This window comes from Globicephala melas, chromosome X, assembly GCF_963455315.2.
Source record: "Globicephala melas chromosome X, mGloMel1.2, whole genome shotgun sequence".
Taxonomy (NCBI): Eukaryota; Metazoa; Chordata; class Mammalia; order Artiodactyla; family Delphinidae; genus Globicephala; species Globicephala melas.
The window spans coordinates 52716659-52734072 of record NC_083335.1 but is presented as its reverse complement, the minus strand read 5'-3'; the positions used below and the strand labels follow the sequence as shown (position 1 = coordinate 52734072).

Sequence of the window (17414 nt, the reverse complement as noted above, 5' to 3'; positions counted from 1 at the left end):
TCCTGCCTGGAGCACCAAGAGGCTTTCATCCACATGGCTCAGAATAAAAGGGAGAACAAGTAGAGGGAATTAGTAGAAGTATGAGGAAAGAAAGAAGGAAAGGAGGGAAGGAAGGAAGGAAGAAAGAAAGAAAGAAGCAAAGAAGGAAAGAAGGTAAGAAGGAAAGAAAGGAGGGAGGGAGGGAGGGAGGAAGGAAGGAAGGAGGGAAAGAAGGAAAAAAGAAAGAAAGAAAGAAGATACAGTAAAAATAAAATAAAGTATAATAAAGTTATTGAATTAAAAAAATTCTTATTTAGAAAAAAAAAAAGGGACGGATAGAACCTTAGGACAAATGTTGGAAGCAAAGCTATACAGACAAAATCTTACACAGAAGCATACACATACACCCTCACTAAAAGAGGTAAAGAGGGAAAAATCATAAATCTTGCTGTCAGAGACCACCTCCTCAATTTGGGATGATTCGTTGTCTAAAGGAGGGAAGGAAGGAAGGAAAGAAAGAAAGAATGAAGGTAAAGTATAATAACGTTATTAAAATTAAAATTGATTATTAAGAAAAAAATTAAAAAAAAAACCATGGACGGATAGAACCCTAGGACAAATGGTGGAAGTAAGACTATACAGACAAGATCTCACACAGAAGCATACACATACACCCTCACAAAAAGAGGAATAGGGAAAAAAATCATAGATCTTGCTCCTAAAGTCCACTTCCTTAATTTGGGATGATTGGTTGTCTATTCAGGTGTTCCACAGATGCAGGGTATATCAAGTTGATTGTGGAGCTTTAATCTGCTGCTTCTGAGGCTGCTGGGAGAGATTTCCCTTTCTCTTCTTTGTTCTCACAGCTCACAGGGGCTCAGCTTTGGATTTGGCCCCGCCTGTGCGTGTAGGTCGCTGGAGGGCGTCTGTTTTGTGCTCAGACAGGACGGGGTTAAAGAAGCCGCTGATTCGGGGGCTCTGGCGCACTCAGGCCGGCAGGGAGGGAGGGGCACGGAGTGCGGGGCGAGCCTGCGGTGGCAAAGGCCGGCGTGACTTTGCACCAGCCTGAGGCCCGCCCTGCGTTCTCCCGGGGAAGTTGTCCCTGGATCCCGGGAACCTGGCAGTGGCGGGCTGCACAGGCTCCGCGGAATAGGGGTGTGGAGAGTGACCTGTGCTCGCACACAGGCCCCTTAGCGGCGGCAGCAGCAGCCTTAGCGTCTCCCGCCCGTCTCTGGGGTTCGAGCATTTAGCCGAGGCTCGCGCCCGTCTCTGGAGTTCCTTTAAGCAGCATTCTTAAACCCCTCTCCTCACGCACCAGGAAACAAAGAGGGAAGAAAAAGTCTCTTGCCTCTTCGGCAGGTGCAGACTTTTCCCCGGAGTCCCTCCCGGCTAGCCGTGGTGCACTAACCCCTTCAGGCTATGTTCAAGCCGCCAAACCCAGTCCTCTCCCTGCGTTCCGTCCGAAACCGAAACCCGAGCCTCAGAGCCTCAGCTCGCAGCCCCGCCCGCCCCGGCGGGTGAGCAGACAAGCCTCTCGGGCTGGTGAGTGCCAGTCGGCACCGATCCTCTGGGCGGGAATCTCTCCGCTTTGCCCTCCGCACCCGCACCCGTTGCTGTGCTCTCCTCCGCGGCCCCGAAGCTCCCCCCTCCGCCTCCCGCAGTCTCCGCCCGCAAAGGGGCTTCCTAGTGTGTGGAAACTTTTCCTCCTTCACAGCTCCCTCCCACTGGTGCAGGTGCCATCCCTATTCTTTTGTCTCTGTTTTTTCTTTTTTTCTTTTACCCTACCCATGTACGTGGGGAGTTTGTTGCCTTTTGGGAGGTCTGAGGTCTTCTGCCAGCCTTCAGTAGGTGTTCTGTAGGAGTTGTTCCACGTGTAGATGTATTTCTGGTGTATCCGTGGGGAGGAAGGTGATCTCCGCGTCTTACTCTTCCGCCATCTTCAAGGTCCCTCTCTTCCTTTCTTTTCTTTATTGAGAACATTGAACTTCTACTCTCCTAGAAAATTTAAGTTATGGAATTACTATTTTCATTTTGTTCATGGTTTTCCAGTTGTTTTGGTGGATCATTTTTTCCTATCTCACTCTCTTCCTTTGTGATTTGATGATTTTTCTTGTTATTGTGCTTTGATACCTTTATCTTTTGGATATCTACTATACTTTTTTTTCTTTACATATACCATGAGGCTGACATAAAACATCTTATATTCATAACAGGTTATTTTAACCTAATAACATCTGTACTTCAGGCACATACAAAAACTCTACATTTTACATTGCCCTCCCACATTTTATATTCTTATGTCACAATTGATGTATTTTTACATTTTGTATCTACTAACAAATTATTGTAGTTATAGTAATCATTAATAATTTTATCTTTTAATACTTACACTAGGGCTTCCCTGGTGGCACAGTGGTTGAGAGTCCGCTTGCCAATACAGGGGACACAGGTTCACCATGACAGCTGAGCCTGTGTGTCCGGAGCCTGTGCTCCACAATGGGAGAGGCCACAACAGTGAGAGGCCCGCATATGATAATATATATATATATATATATATATGCTTACACTAGAGTTATAAATGATTTACCAACAATCATTATAATATTATTCTAAATTTAACTGTACATTTCTCTTTACCAGTCAGTTATATACTTTCATATGTTTTTCTGTTACTAATTAGCTCCCTTTTGTTTCAGCTTGAAGAACACTATTTAATATTTATTGTAAGGTGAGGCTAGTGGTGATCAACTCCCTTAGCATTTGTTTGTCTGAAAAAAATCTTTATATTCCAATTTTGAAGGACAACTTTGCCAGGTGTTCTTGATTCACAGTATTTTTCTCTTTCAGCAGTTTGAATGTATCATCCCACTCCATTCTGGCCTGCAAAGTTTCTGCTAAAAAAATCTGCTGATTGTGTTATGAGTGTTCCCTTGTATGTAACAAGTTGTTTTTCTGTTGTTGATTTTAAGATTCTCTCCTTATATTTAACTTTTGACAATTTACTTATGATGTGTTTTGGCATGTGTTTTTTTATTCATCTTTGGAATTCTCTGGGCTTCCTGGATTCAGATAACTGTTTCTTTCCCCAGGTTAAGGAAGTTTTCAGCCATTATTTCTTTGAGGAATTCTTCTTCTTCTCTCTTTTCCTTCTGGTATTCCTATAATGTATACATTTTTCCCCTTGATTGTGTCCTATAAATCCCTTAAGCTAGCTTCACTTTTTTTCTTTTTTTTTCTTTTCTTTCTTTCCTTTGACTGGATGTATTTCACTGCCCTATGAGTTCACTGATCCTTTCCTCCACTTGATCTAGTCTGCTGTGGAACCCCTGTATTGAATTTTCAACTCACTTATTTTATTCTTCGGCTTAGTGATTTCTATTTGATAATTTCAGAATATATTTTCTGTCTTTTTTGTTGAAATTCTCACTTTGTTCTTGCATTGTTTTCCTGACATTGGTGAGTATCTTTATTATCATTATTTTTAACTCTCTTTCAGGTAAATCAGTTATCTCCATTTCATTAAGAACTTCATTTTCCTTGACTCTCTATGTTAGTTTATACTTTTTAGATAAAACAGCCACCTCTTACAGCCTTGACAGTGTGGTCTTATGCAGGAGATAAATTTCAGCATCAGCCCAGCCTGAGCTCCTGGTTCTCTGAGACTTTTGTCATTATCCAAGCCACCAACATTTTCTTTAATGGCTCCCAGTCATTGAGAGTGTGCCAAGACCTGTTAGTGCCCCAAAGCAGTGGATAAATCAGCACTTAAGTGCAGGCTGATGAGAAGCTGGATCTTCAGGCAGCATCTGGGAAAATATGTAGTTAAGCTTTCCAGGGAAAACCTGGGAGACGGACATTTTTATCTGCTCCCTCTGTGGTGAGCATAGGTGTGTAGCTGCTGGGGTATGCTCCTGTGCCTGTTTAAAAACTGGTTCTTTTTAAGTATAGTCTTGTTATGCTCATGAACAAAGCCTTGTTGGATATCAGAGCTAGGTGATTTGGAAGCCTGTTCCTTAGCCAGCAGGCACAGAAGCAGCTGGGGTACCAGGTGTGTATACCAGCTCCTTTCTACAAGGTACTGGTGACTGGGTTTTATTATTGTGGTGAGTCAGAGGGAGAAGGCAGGGGAAATGTCCACAGGCTTCTTCATTCTCTGGGGAAGGTTGCAGCTAGCCCCTAGACTTGTGCTAAATCACAAGCTGGACCTTCAGGCAGCAGCTTATAATGTAAGCAATTAGAACACTTTCAGAGAAATGGGAATTTTTGCCTGCTTCCTCTGTGCTGAGCCCTTGAGAGATAGCTTTAGTGAGTGCTTGAATACTCACACCATTTCAAAACTGATTTTTTGATCATTTTAAGGTGGCCTGGGAGTGGTCCAGAGGAACAGGTGACAATCGGAGGATGGAAGGACAGAGCCAGGAGCCGGGAGCTGGGAGCCATGCCACCCTGAGGGCCCATGCCCCCAGCACAGCTGCAGTCACTGCCACCACTGACCAGTGGGGTGGGAGGAGTGGGAGCTGCTACTATGGTCGCTGCCTCCTCCTGGGTGGAGGCCCTTTGCAGTGGACGAATGCAGCCCAGGACAAGTGTTTCATCACCTTAAATGGTTTTGAACCAATGAAGCTGAATTCTCTTAAAAAGACAGACAGCCCAGTGTGCAAATTATAGAGTTTGTGGACAAATTTGTAATGGGTGCATAGTGGTGTAATACCTGCAGACTCCTGAGAGTGCCCCTAAGTTCTTATAGGGCCTCTTTGCCTTCTGAATCAGAGATGTGCAAAATTCGATAAAGATTGGTCCATGTGGGGCTTCCCTGGTGGCACAGTGGTTGAGAGTCCGCCTGCCGATGCAGGAGACACAGGTTCGTGCCCTGGTCTGGGAAGATCCCACATGCCGTGGAGCAGCTAGGATCCATGGCTGCTGAGCCTGCGTGTCTGGAGCCTGTGCTCCGCAACGAGAGAGACCACAACAGTGAGAGGCCTGCGTAATGCAAAAAAAAAAAAAAAAAGATTGGTCCTTGTGGATAAGCACAAAGTCAAGTGAAAGCAATTGGACAGAATTTGTGAAGGTATCCACCCCCAAATCATGAATGGCCTCTTCACCCCCACCCCCTGATGGCATTGTTCAACTGCAGAGACTGCACCAAGGATATACTGATCCTGAAAGACCTGGCCTTTTGTGATGCACAGTCCACTCAAGAGATCCACAAGAAGGTTTTAAACAAGGCTGTTGGTCCATTGATGTCACCACACCATCACCTTTACCACGGAGGACCTGGAGAAACTAAAGGCCCTGAGAGTGATCATGTGGGTTAGGCAGCACTTATGACAACATCCACATCAAGGCTGCGGGCGAGCTCAGGATTGCCATGTGCAACTTCTCTTCCACGGCAATGGAAGAGATGGCCAATTCCAGCATTTGCCACATCCTCAGTTTGTACTAGTGGAACATGTGACTGTGCCAGGTGCTGTGGGAAGGTGCATGGGTACAGAGCATCCAGCAGATTCAGGAGGTTGTCTCTGGAGCAGCCCGCATCCTTAGGAAGATGCTGAGCCTCATCCGCTTTAGTTGTGCAGACCAAGGGGTTGCTGTTTGAGCCAAAACCTATGGATTAATCTTCACATTTTATGATCCCTACATGCAGGATGGGATAGAGCTCTCCCTAGGTGTACAGAGGGTCTACACCCTGCAGGACTTACTGTATCAGAGCAACTGCAACTCCTTGCACTGTAGTCATAATGAACATAACCATCACCTCATCAGTGTCTTTACTATAAAGCAGATGAGGCAAGGTGCATTCAGAGTGTATGCGGTCTGATGTGGACTGGTGGATGAGAAAGCATTAGACCAAGACCTCAAGGAAGGCAAGAAATGAGGGGTGGACCTCAACATTCATGAATCACAGCCTTCAGCTTTGCTCATGTTTCCTTAAGAAATGCACCCTAATCTCATTTGTATGCCCTACATGGCACAGTATAGTGAGCAAGCCTCACTAGAGCTGAGGGAAGCCACTGCCACCAACATCCGCCTGGCAATCACAAGTTGCATCCAAGAAAACTTAAGAAACTGTTTGAACAAGGAATTCTTTATCACAACAGCTCCCTGGTGAATAATAGATCAGCAAGCAGAAGCAAGAAGAACTACAATCCTGCAGCCTGTGGAACAAAAACCACATTCACAGAAAGACAGACAATATTAAAAGACAGAGGGCTATGTACCAGAAGAAGGAACAAGATAAAACCCCAGAAAAACAACTAAATGAAGTGGAGATAGGCAACCTTCCAGAAAAAAAATTCAGAAAAATGATAGTGAAAATGATCCAGGACCACAGAAAAACAATGGAGGCAAAGCTCGAGAAGATGCAAGCAATGTTGAACAAAGACCTAGAAGAATTAAAGAACAAACACACAGAGATGAACAATACAATACCTGAAATGAAAACTACACTACAAGGAATCAATAGCAGAATAACTGAGGCAGAAGAACAGATAAGTGACCTGGAAGACAGAATGGTGGAATTCACTGCTGTGGAACAGAATAAAGAAAAAAGAATGGAAAGAAATGAAGACAGCCTAAGAGACCTCTGGGAAAACATTAAACACAACAACATTTACATTATAGGGGTCCCAGAAGGAGAAGAGAGAGAGAAAGGACCAGAGAAAATATTTGAAGAGATTATAGTTGAAAACGTCCCTAACAAAGGAAAGGAAATAGCCACCCAAATCCAGGAAGCGCAGCAAATCCCATACAGGATAAACCCAAGGAGAAACATGCTGAGACAATAGTAATCAAACTGGTAGAAATTAAAGACAAAGAAAAATTATTGAAAGCAGCAAGGGAAAAACGAAAAATAACATACAATGGAATTCCCATAAGGTTAACAGCTGATTTCTCAGCAGAAACTCTACAAGCCAGAAGGGAGTGGCATGATATACTTAAAGTAATGAAAGGGAAGAATGTACAACCAAGATTACTCTACCCAGCAAGGATCTCATTCAGATTCAATGGAGAAATCAAAAGCTTTGCAGACAAGCAAAAGCTAAGAGAATTCAGCACCACCAAACCAGCTCTACAACAAATGCTAAAGGAACTTCTCTAGTCAGGAAACACAAGAGAAGAAAATGATCTACAAAAACAAACCCCAAACAATTAACAAAATGGTCATAGCAACAAACATATCGATAATTACCTTAAACGTGAATGGATTAAATGCTCCAACCAAAAGACACAGGCTTGCTGAATGGATACAAAATCAAGACCCATCTGTATGCTGTCTACAAGAGACCCACTTCAGACCTAGGGACACATACAAACTGAAAGTGAGGGGATGGAAAAAGATTTCCATGCAAATGGAAATCAAAAGAAAGCTGGAGTAGCTATACTCATATCAGATTAAATAGATGTAAAAAAAAAAAAAGAATGTTACGGGCTTCCCTGGTGGTGCAGTGGTTGAGAGTCCGCCTGCCGATGCAGGGGACGCGGGTTCGTGCCCCGGTCCGGGAGGATCCCACATGCCGCAGAGCGGCTGGGCCTGTGAGCCGTGGCCGCTGAGCCTGCAGGTCTGGAGCCTGTGCTCCGCAACGGGAGGGGCCACAACAGTGAGAGGCCCACATACCGCAAAAAAAAAAAAAAAAAAAAATGTTACATGAGACAAGGAAGGACACTACATAATGATCAATGGATCAATCCAAGAAGAAGATGCAACAATTATAAATATATATGCACCCAACATTGGAGCACCTCAATACATAAGACAACTGCTAACAGCTATAAAAGAAGAAATCGAAAGTAACACAATAATAGTGGGGGACTTTAACACCTCACTTACACCAATGGACAGATCATCCAAAGTGAAAATAAATAAGGAAAGAGAAACTTTAAATGACACAATAGACCGGATATATTTAATTGATATTTATAGGACATTCCATACAAAACAGCAGATTACACTTTCTTCTCAAGTGTGCATGGAACATTCTCCAGGATAGATCACATCTGGGTCACAAACCAAGCCTCAGTAAACTTTAAAAAATTGAAATCATATGAAGAATCTTTTCTGACCACGATGCTATGAGAATAGAAATGAATTACAGGGAATAAACGTAAAAAACACAAACACATGAAGGCTAAACAATACGTTACTAAACAACCAAGAGATCACTGAAGAAATCAAAGAGGAAAACAAAAACTACCTAGAGACAAATGACAATGAAAACACGATGATCCAGAACCTATGGGATGCAGCAAAAGCAGTTCTAAGAGAGAAGTTTATAGCCATACAAGCCTATCTCAAGAAAAAAGAAAAATCTCAAATAAACAATCAAACCTTATACCTAAAGGAACTAGAGAAAGAAGAACAAACAAAACCCAAACTTGGCAGAAGGAAAGAAATCATAAAGCTGAGAGCAGAAATAAATGAAATAGAAACAAAGAAAACAATAGCAAAGATCAGTAAAGCTAAAAGCTGGTTCTTTGAGAAGATAAACAAAATTGATAAACCACTAGCCAGACTCAGCAAGAAAAAGAGGGAGAGGACTCAAATCAATAAAATTAGAAATGAAAAAGGGTAAGTTACAAAAGACACTGCAGAAATACAAAGCATCCTAAGAGACTACTACAAGCAACTCTATGCCAATAAAATGAACAACCTGGAAGAAATGGACGAATTCTTAGAAAGGTATAACCTTCCAAGACCAAACCAGGAAGAAACAGAAAATATGAACAGACCAATCATAAATAATGAAATTGAAACTGTGATTAAACATCTTCCAACAAACAACAGTCCAGGACCAGATGGCTTCACATGTGAATTCTATCAAACATTAAGAGAAGAGCTAACATCCATCCTTCTAAACTCTTGAAAAAAAATTGCAGAGGAAGGAACACTCCCAAACTCATTCTATGAGGCCATAATCACACTGATATCAAGACCAGAAAAAGACACTACAAAAAAAGAAAATTACAGGCCAATATCACTGATGAATATAGATGCAAAAATTCTCAACAAAATACTAGCAAACAGAATCCAACAACACAGTAAAAGGACCATACACCATGATCAAGTGCAATTTATCCCAGGGATGCAAGGATTCTTCAATATACGCATATCAATCAATGTGATACACCATATTAACAAATTGAGGAATAAAAACCATATGATCATCTCAATAGATGCAGAAAAACCTTCTGACAACATTCAACACCCATTTATGATAAAAAATCTCCAGGAAGTAGGCATAGAGTGATGCTACCTCAACATTATGAAGGCCATATACAACAAACCCACAGCAAACATCATTCTCAATGGTGAAAAACTGAAAGCATTTCCTCTAAGATCAGGAACGAGACAAGGATGTCCACTCTCACCACTATTATTCAACATAATTTTGGACGTCCTAGCCACAGCAATCAGAGAATAAAAAGAAATAAAAGGAATACAAATTTAAAAGAAGAAGTAAAAGGATGTCACTGTTTGCAGTTGACATGATATTATACATAGAGAATCCTAGAAATGCCACCAGAAAACTACTAGAGTTAATCAATGAATTTGGTAATGTTTCAGGATAAAAAATTAATGCACAGAAATCTCTTGCATTCCTATACACTAATGATGAAAAATCTGAAAAACTAATTATGGAAACACTCCCATTTACCACTGCAACAAAAAGAATAATATACCTAGGAATAAACCTACCTAGGGAAATAAGAGACCTGTATGCAGAAAATTATAAGACACTGATGAAAGAAATTAAAGATGAAACCAACAGATGGAGAGATACACTATTTTCTTAGATTGGAAGAATCAATATTGTGAAAATGACTATACTACCTAAAGCAATCTACAGATTCAATGCAATCCCTATCAAATTACCAATGGGATTTTTTACGGAACTAGAACAAATCATCTTAAAATTTGTATGTAGACACCAAAGACCCCGAATAGCCAAAGGAGTCTTGAGGGAAAAAAACGGAGCTGGGGGAAATCACACTCCCTGACTTCAGACTATACTACAAAGCTACAGTAATCAAGACAATATGGTACTGACACAAAAACAGAAATATAGATCAATGGAACAAGACAGAAAGCCCAGAGATAACCCCAGGCACCTGTGGTCAACAAATAGATGACAAAGGAGGCAAAGATATACAATGGAGAAAAGACACTCTCTTCAATAAGTGGTGCTGGGAAAACTGGACAGGTACATGTAAAAGAATGAAATTAGAAGACTCCCTGACATCATACACAAAAATAAACTCAAAATGGATTCTAGACATAAATGTAAGACCAGACACTATAAAACTCTTAGAGGAAAACATAGGAAGAACACTCTTTGACATAAATTACAGCAAGATCTTTTTAGATCCACCTCCTAGGGTAATGGAAATAAGAGCAAAAATAAACAACTGTGAACTAATGAAACTTAAAAGCTTTTGCACAGCAAAGGAAGCCATAAACAAGACAAAAAAACCCTCACAATGGGAGAAAACATTTGCAAACAAATCAATGGACAAAGAATTAATCTCCAAAATATATAAACAGCTCATGCAGCTAAATATTAATGAAACAAATAACCCAATACAAAAATGGGCAGAAGACCTAAACAGACATTTCTCCAAAGAAGACATACAGATGGCCAAGAAGCACATGAAAAGCTGCTCAACATCACTAATTATTAGATAAATGCAAATCAAAACTACAATGAGGTATCACCTCACAACAGTTAGGATGGGCATCATCAGAAAATCTAGAAACAACAAATTCTGGAGAGGGTGTGGAGAAAAGGGAACCCTCTTGCACTGTTGGTGGGAATGTAAATTGATACAGCCACTATGGAAAACAGTATGGAGGTGCCTTAAAAACTAAATATAGAATTACCATATGATCCAGCAAACCAACTACTGCACATATACCCAGAGAAAACCATAATTGAAAAAGACACATGCACCCCAATGTTCATTGCAGCACTATTTACAATAGCCTGGTCATGGAAGCAACCTAAATACTGATCAACAGATGAATGGATAAAGAAGATGTGGTACATATATACAATGGAATATTACTCAGCTATAAAAAAGAAAGAAATTGAGTCATTTGTTGAGACGTGGATTGATCTAGAGACTGTCATACAGAGTGAAGGAAGTCAGAAAGAGAAAAACAAATATCGCATATTAACGCATGTATGTGGAACCTAGAGAAATGGTACAGATGAACTGGTTTCTAGGACAGAAGTTGAGACACAGATGTAGAGAACAAACATATGGACACCATGGGGGCAAAGCCAAGGTGGATTGGGGATGGTGGTGTGCTGAATTTGGTGATTGCAATTGACATGTATACCCTGATGTGTATAAAATTGATGACTTATAAGAACCTGCAGTATAAAAAAACAACAACAAAAAACAACTAATACTAAAATAATAATAATAATAAATAATAGATCAGCAAGCAATTCATGCAGAGCTCAATGGTGCCACATACAGATACCCACCAAGCATCCTGGCCATGGCTCTGCGAGGACTTCCTGCAGCCATGGAAGGGACTATCCTTGGAGAAATCCCAGTGACCCATAACCTCCTCACACTGGCACACCCTTCCCAAGCTCCCTCTTACAACCCGCCCACAATACATGGGGACAATTGAGAATACCGTAATGAGGAATAGCATAGAATGACGAAAGGTAATCATTCAGATACACTTGGGACCAAGAGACAGTCAAAAATAGATGAATAGAAAAGGAATGTGACAGTCTTTTTAACTGTTTCTGGATATTTGCATCATGGGTTGCAGTGTTAAAACTACAAAAGAGCTAGAGGCCAAGAGGTGGGAAAACTGAATATGTGGTCTGCTTACTGAGGCACTGAAAAAGACTAGGATGTGATTTATTAAGGACCAACTTCTGTTATTGTGTGTTGTTTTTTAATCTGTGCATCAAATCACAAAAAATAAATAGATTTTTTTCTCTTTATCAGTCCCTTGGTCACAGCAGGTCCAGAACACCTGGCTCTAGAATGTTGCCTTAAGAGTTCCAAACATCAGGACGAGGGTAAGATGGCGGAAGAGTAACACGCAGAGATCACCTTCCTCCCCACAGATACACCAGAAATGCATCTACACGTGGAAGAACTCCTACAGAACACCTACTGAACGCTGGCAGAGGACGTCAGACCTCCCAAAAGGCAAGAAACTACCCACGTACCTGGGTAGGGCAAAAGAAAAAAACAAAAAACAGAGGCAAAAGAATAGGGACGGGACCTGCACCAGTGGGAGGGAGCTGTGAAGGAGGAAAAGTTTCCACACACTAGGAAGCCCCTTTGCGGGCAGAGACTGCGTGTGGCGGATGGAGGGAGCTTCGGGGCTCTGGAAAGGAGCACAGCAAGAGGGGTGTGGAGGGCAAAGTGGGAAGATTCCTGCACAGAGGATCGGTGCCGACCGGCACTCACCAGCCCAAGAGGCTTGTCTGCTCACACACCAGGGCAGGCGGGGCTGCGAACTGAGGCTCAGGCTTTGGTCGGAGCAAAGGGAGAGGACAGGGGTTGGCGGAGTGAACACAGCATGAAGGAGTTAGTGCACCACAGCTAGCTGGGAGGAAGTCCAGGAAAAGGTCTGGAACTGCCGAAGAGGCAAGAGACTTTTTCTTCCCTCTTTGTTTCCTGGTGCGCGAGGACAGGGGATTAAGAGGGCTGCTTAAAGGAGCTCCAGAGAAGGGCGAGAGCCCCGGCTAAAAGTATGGGCCCCAGAGACGGGCAGGAGACACTAAGGCTGCTGCTGCCACCAAGAAGCCTGTGTGCGAGCACAGGTCACTATCCACACCACCCTTCTGGGGAGGCTGTGCAGCACGCCACTGCCAGGTTCCCGGGATCCAGGGACAACTACCCCAGGAGAACACATGGCAAGCCACAGGCTGGTGCAACATCACACCGGCCTCTGCCGCCGCCGGCTCACCCCGCACTCCGTGCCCCTCCCTCCCCCGATCTGAGTGAGCCAGAGCCCCTGAATCAGCGGCTCCTTTAACCCCGTCCTGTCTGATCGGAAAAACAGAGGCCCTCCAGCGACCTACAGGCAGAGGCAAAGCCAAATCCAAATCTGAGCCCCTGGGAGATGTGAGAACAAAGAAGTGAAAGGGAAATCTCTCCCAGCAGCCCCAGAAGCAACGCATTGTAGCTCCACAATCAACTTGATGTACCCTGCATCTATGGAATACATGAATAGACAGCGAATCTTCCCATATTGAGGAGTTGGACTTTGAGAGCAAGACTTAGGATTTTTTCCCCTTTTCCTCTTTTTGTGAGTGTGTATGTGTTGCTTCTGTGTGAGATTTTGTCTGTATAGCTTTGCTTCCATGATTTGTCCTAGGGTTCTATCAGTCCGTTTTGTTTTTTAATTTTTTTCTTAATAATTAATTTTAATTTTAATAACTTTATTTTACTTTATCTTCTTCCTTCCTTTCTTTTCTTTCTTTCTTTCTTTCTTTCTTTCTTTCTTTCTTTCTTTCTTTCTTTCTTTCTTTCTTTCCTTCCTTCCTTCCTTCCTTCCTTTCCTCCATTAGATAACAAATCATCCCAAATTGAAGAGGTGGACTTTGAGAGCAAGAATTATGATTTTTCCCCTTTTCCTCTTTTTGTGAGTGTGTATGTGTGCTTCTGTATGAGATTTTGTCTTTATACCTTTGTTTCCACAGTTTTTCCTAAGGTTCTATCCATCTGCTTATTTTTCTTAATAATTATTTTTTTTTAATTTAATAACTTTATTATATTTTACTCTATTGTATTTTACTTTATCTTCTTTCCTTCTTTCTTTTTTCCTTCCTTCCCTCCTTCCTTCCTTCCTTCCTTCCTCCCACCATCCCTCCCTCCATCCCTCCCTCCCTTCTTTCTTTCTTTCTTTCTTTCTTTCTTTCTTTCTTTCTTTCTTTCTTTCTTTCTTTCTTTCCCCCTTTCCTTCTTTCTTTCTTCCTTCCTTCCTTCCTTTCTTTCTTTGTTTCTTTCTTGCTTGCTTCCTCTACGAATTCTTTCTCTCTACTTTTTCTCCCTTTTATTCTGAGCCATGTGGATTAAATTCTCTTGGTGCTGCAGCCAGGAGTCAGTGCTGTGCCTCTGAGGTGGGAGAGCCAACTTCAGGACACTGGTCAACAAGACACCTCCCAGCTCCACATAATGTCAAATGGTGAAAAGCTCCCAGAGATCTCCATCTCAATGCCAGCACCCAGCTTCACACAAAGACCAGCAAGCTACAGTGCTGGACACCCTGTGCAAATAAAACTAGCAAAACAGGAGCACAACCCCACCCATTAGCCGAGAGGCTGACTAAAATCACAATAAGTCCACAAACACCCCTAAAACACACCACCAGACGTGAACCTGCCCACCAGAGAGACAAGATAAAGCCTCATCCACCAGAACACAGGCACTAGTCCCCTCCACAAGGAAGACTACACAACCCACTGAACCAACCTTAGCCACTGAGGACAGACACCAAAAACTACGGGAACTACGTACCTGCAGCCTGAAAAAGGAAACCCCAAACACAGTAAGATAAGCAAAATGAGAATACAGAAAAACACACCACAGATGAAGGAGCAAGATAAAAACCCAACAGACCTAAAAATGAAGAGGAAATGGGAAGTCTACCTGAAAAAGAATTCAGAATAATGATAGTAAAGATGATCCAAAATCTTGGAAATACAATAGACAAAATGCAAGAAACATATAACAAGGACCTAGAAGAACTAAAGATGAAACAAACAACAATGAACAACACAATAAATGAAATGAAACATACTCTAGATGGGATCAATAGCAGAATAACTGAGACAGAAGAATGGATAAGTGACCTGGAAGATAAAATAGTGGAAATAACTACTGCAGAGCAGAATAAAGAAAAAAGAATGCAAAGAACTGAGGACAGTCTCAGAGACCTCAGTGACAACATTAAATACACCAACATTCAAATTATAGGGGTTCCAGAAGAAGAAGAGAAAAAGAAAGGGGCTGAGAAAATATTTGAAGAGATTATTGTTGGAAACTTCCCTAATATGGGAAAGCAAATAGTTAATCAAGTCCAGGAAGCACAGAGAGTCCCATACAGGATAAATACAAGGAGAAATACGCCAAGACACATATTAATCAAACTGTCAAAAATTAAATACAGAGAAAGCGTATTAAAAGCAGCAAGGGGGTGGGGACGAGGGGAAGATGGCAGAAGAGTAAGATGTGGAGATTACCTTGCTCCCCACAGATACACCAGAAATATATCTACACGTGGAACAACTCCTACAGAACACCTACTGAATGCTGGCAGAAGACCTCAGACCTCCCAAAAGGCAAGAAACCCCCCCACGTACCTGGGTAGGGCAAAAGAAAGAAAGAAAAAACAGAGACAAAAGAGTAGGGACGGGACCTGCACCAGTGAGAGGGAACTCTGAAGGAGGAAAAGTTTCCACACACTAGGAAGCCCCTTCGCGGGCAGAGACTGTGGGTGGCGGAGCTGGGGAGCTTCGGAGCCACAGAGGAGAGCACAGCAACAGGGGTACGGAGGGCAAAGCAGGGAGATTCCTGCACAGAGGATAGGTGCCGACCTGCACTCACCAGCCCTAGAGGCTTGTCTGCTCACCCACCGGGGCGGGTGGGGCTGCGAGCAGGGAGAGGACTGGGGTTGGCGGCGTGAACACAGCCTTAAGGCGTTAGTGCACCACGCGGGCCTGGAGGGTGTCCAGGGAAAGGTGTGGAGCTGCCAAAGAGGCAAGAGACTTTTTCTTCCCTCTTTGTTTCCTGGTGCACGAGGAGAGGGGATTAAGAGCGCTGTTTAAAGGAACTTCAGAGACGGGCATGAGCACTGGCTAAAAGCACAGAAGAGAACTGAGAACAGTCTCAGGGAGCTCTGGCACAACATTAAATGCACCAACATTCGAATTATAGGGGTTCCAGAAGAAGAAGAGAAAAAGAAAGGGACTGAGAAAATATTTGAAGAGATTATAGTTGAAAAATACCTATATATGGGAAATGAAATAGGTAATCAAATCCTGGAAGCACAGAGGGTCCCATACAGGATAAATCCAAGGAGAAATATGCCAAGACACATATTAATCAAACTCAAAAATTAAATACAAAGAAAGCATATTAAAAGCAGCAAGGGAAAAACAACAAATAATACACAAGGGAATCCCCATAAGGTTAACAGCTGATCTTTCATCAGAAACTCTGCAAGCCAGAAGGGAGTGGCAGGACATACTGAAAGTGATGAAGGAGAAAAACCTGCAACCAAGATTACTCTACCCAGCAAGGATCTCATTCAGATTTGATGGAGATACTAAAACCTTTACAGACAAGCAAAAGCTGAGAGTTCAGCACCACCAAAACAGCTTTAAAACAAATGCTAAATGAACTTCTCTAGGCAAGAAACACAAGACAAGGAAAAGACCTACAATATTGAACCCAAAACAATTTAGAAAATGGGAATAGGAACATACATATTGACAATTACCTTAAATGTAAATGGACTAAATGCTCCCACCAAAAGACACAGATTGGTTGAATGGATACAAAAACAAGACCCAAATATATGCTGTCTACAAGAAACCCACTTCAGACCTAGGAACACATACAGACTGAAAGTAAGGGGATGTAAAAATATATTCCATGCAAATGGAAACCAAAAGAAAGCTGGAGTAGCAATTCTCATATCAGACAAAATAGACTTTAAGATAAAGACTATTAGAAGAGACAAAGAAGGACAGTACATAATGAACAAGGGATCGATCCAAGAAGAAGATATAACAATTGTAAATATTTATGCACCCAACATAGGAGCACCTCAATACATAAGACAAACACTAACAGCCATAAAAGGGGAAATTGACAGTAACATATTCATAGTAGGGGACTTAAACACCCCACTTTCACCCATGGACAGATCATCCAAAATGAAAATAAATAAGGAAACACAAGCTTTAAATGATACATTAAACAAGATGGACTTCATTGATATTTATAGGACATTCCATCCAAAAACAACAGAATACACTTTCATGTCAAGTGCTCATGGAACATTCTCCAGGATAGATCATATCTTGGGGCACAAATCAAGCCTCGGTAAATTTAAGAAAATTGAAATTTTATCAAGTATCTTTTCTGACCACTACTCTATGAAACTAGATATCAATTACAGAAAAAGATCTGTAAAAAATACAAACACATGGACGCTAAACAATACACTACTTAATAACGAAGTGGTCACTGAAGAAATCAAAGAGGAAATCAAAAAATACCTAGAAACAAATGACAATGGAGACACGACAACCCAAAACCTATGGGATGAAGCAAAAGCACTTCTAAGAGGGAAGTTTATAGCAATACAAGCCCATCTTAAGAAACAGGAAACATCGCGATTAAACAACATAACCTTGCACCTAAAGCAATTTGAGAAAGAACAAAAAACC

General features: G+C 41.9%; 1 pseudogene; it reads left to right on the top strand.

Moving 5' to 3' along the window:
* The first annotated feature begins 4380 nt into the window (after nt 1-4380).
* On the top strand, nt 4381-11641 carry LOC115849846 (C-terminal-binding protein 2 pseudogene; annotated as a pseudogene).
* The last annotated feature ends 5773 nt before the right edge of the window (nt 11642-17414 follow it).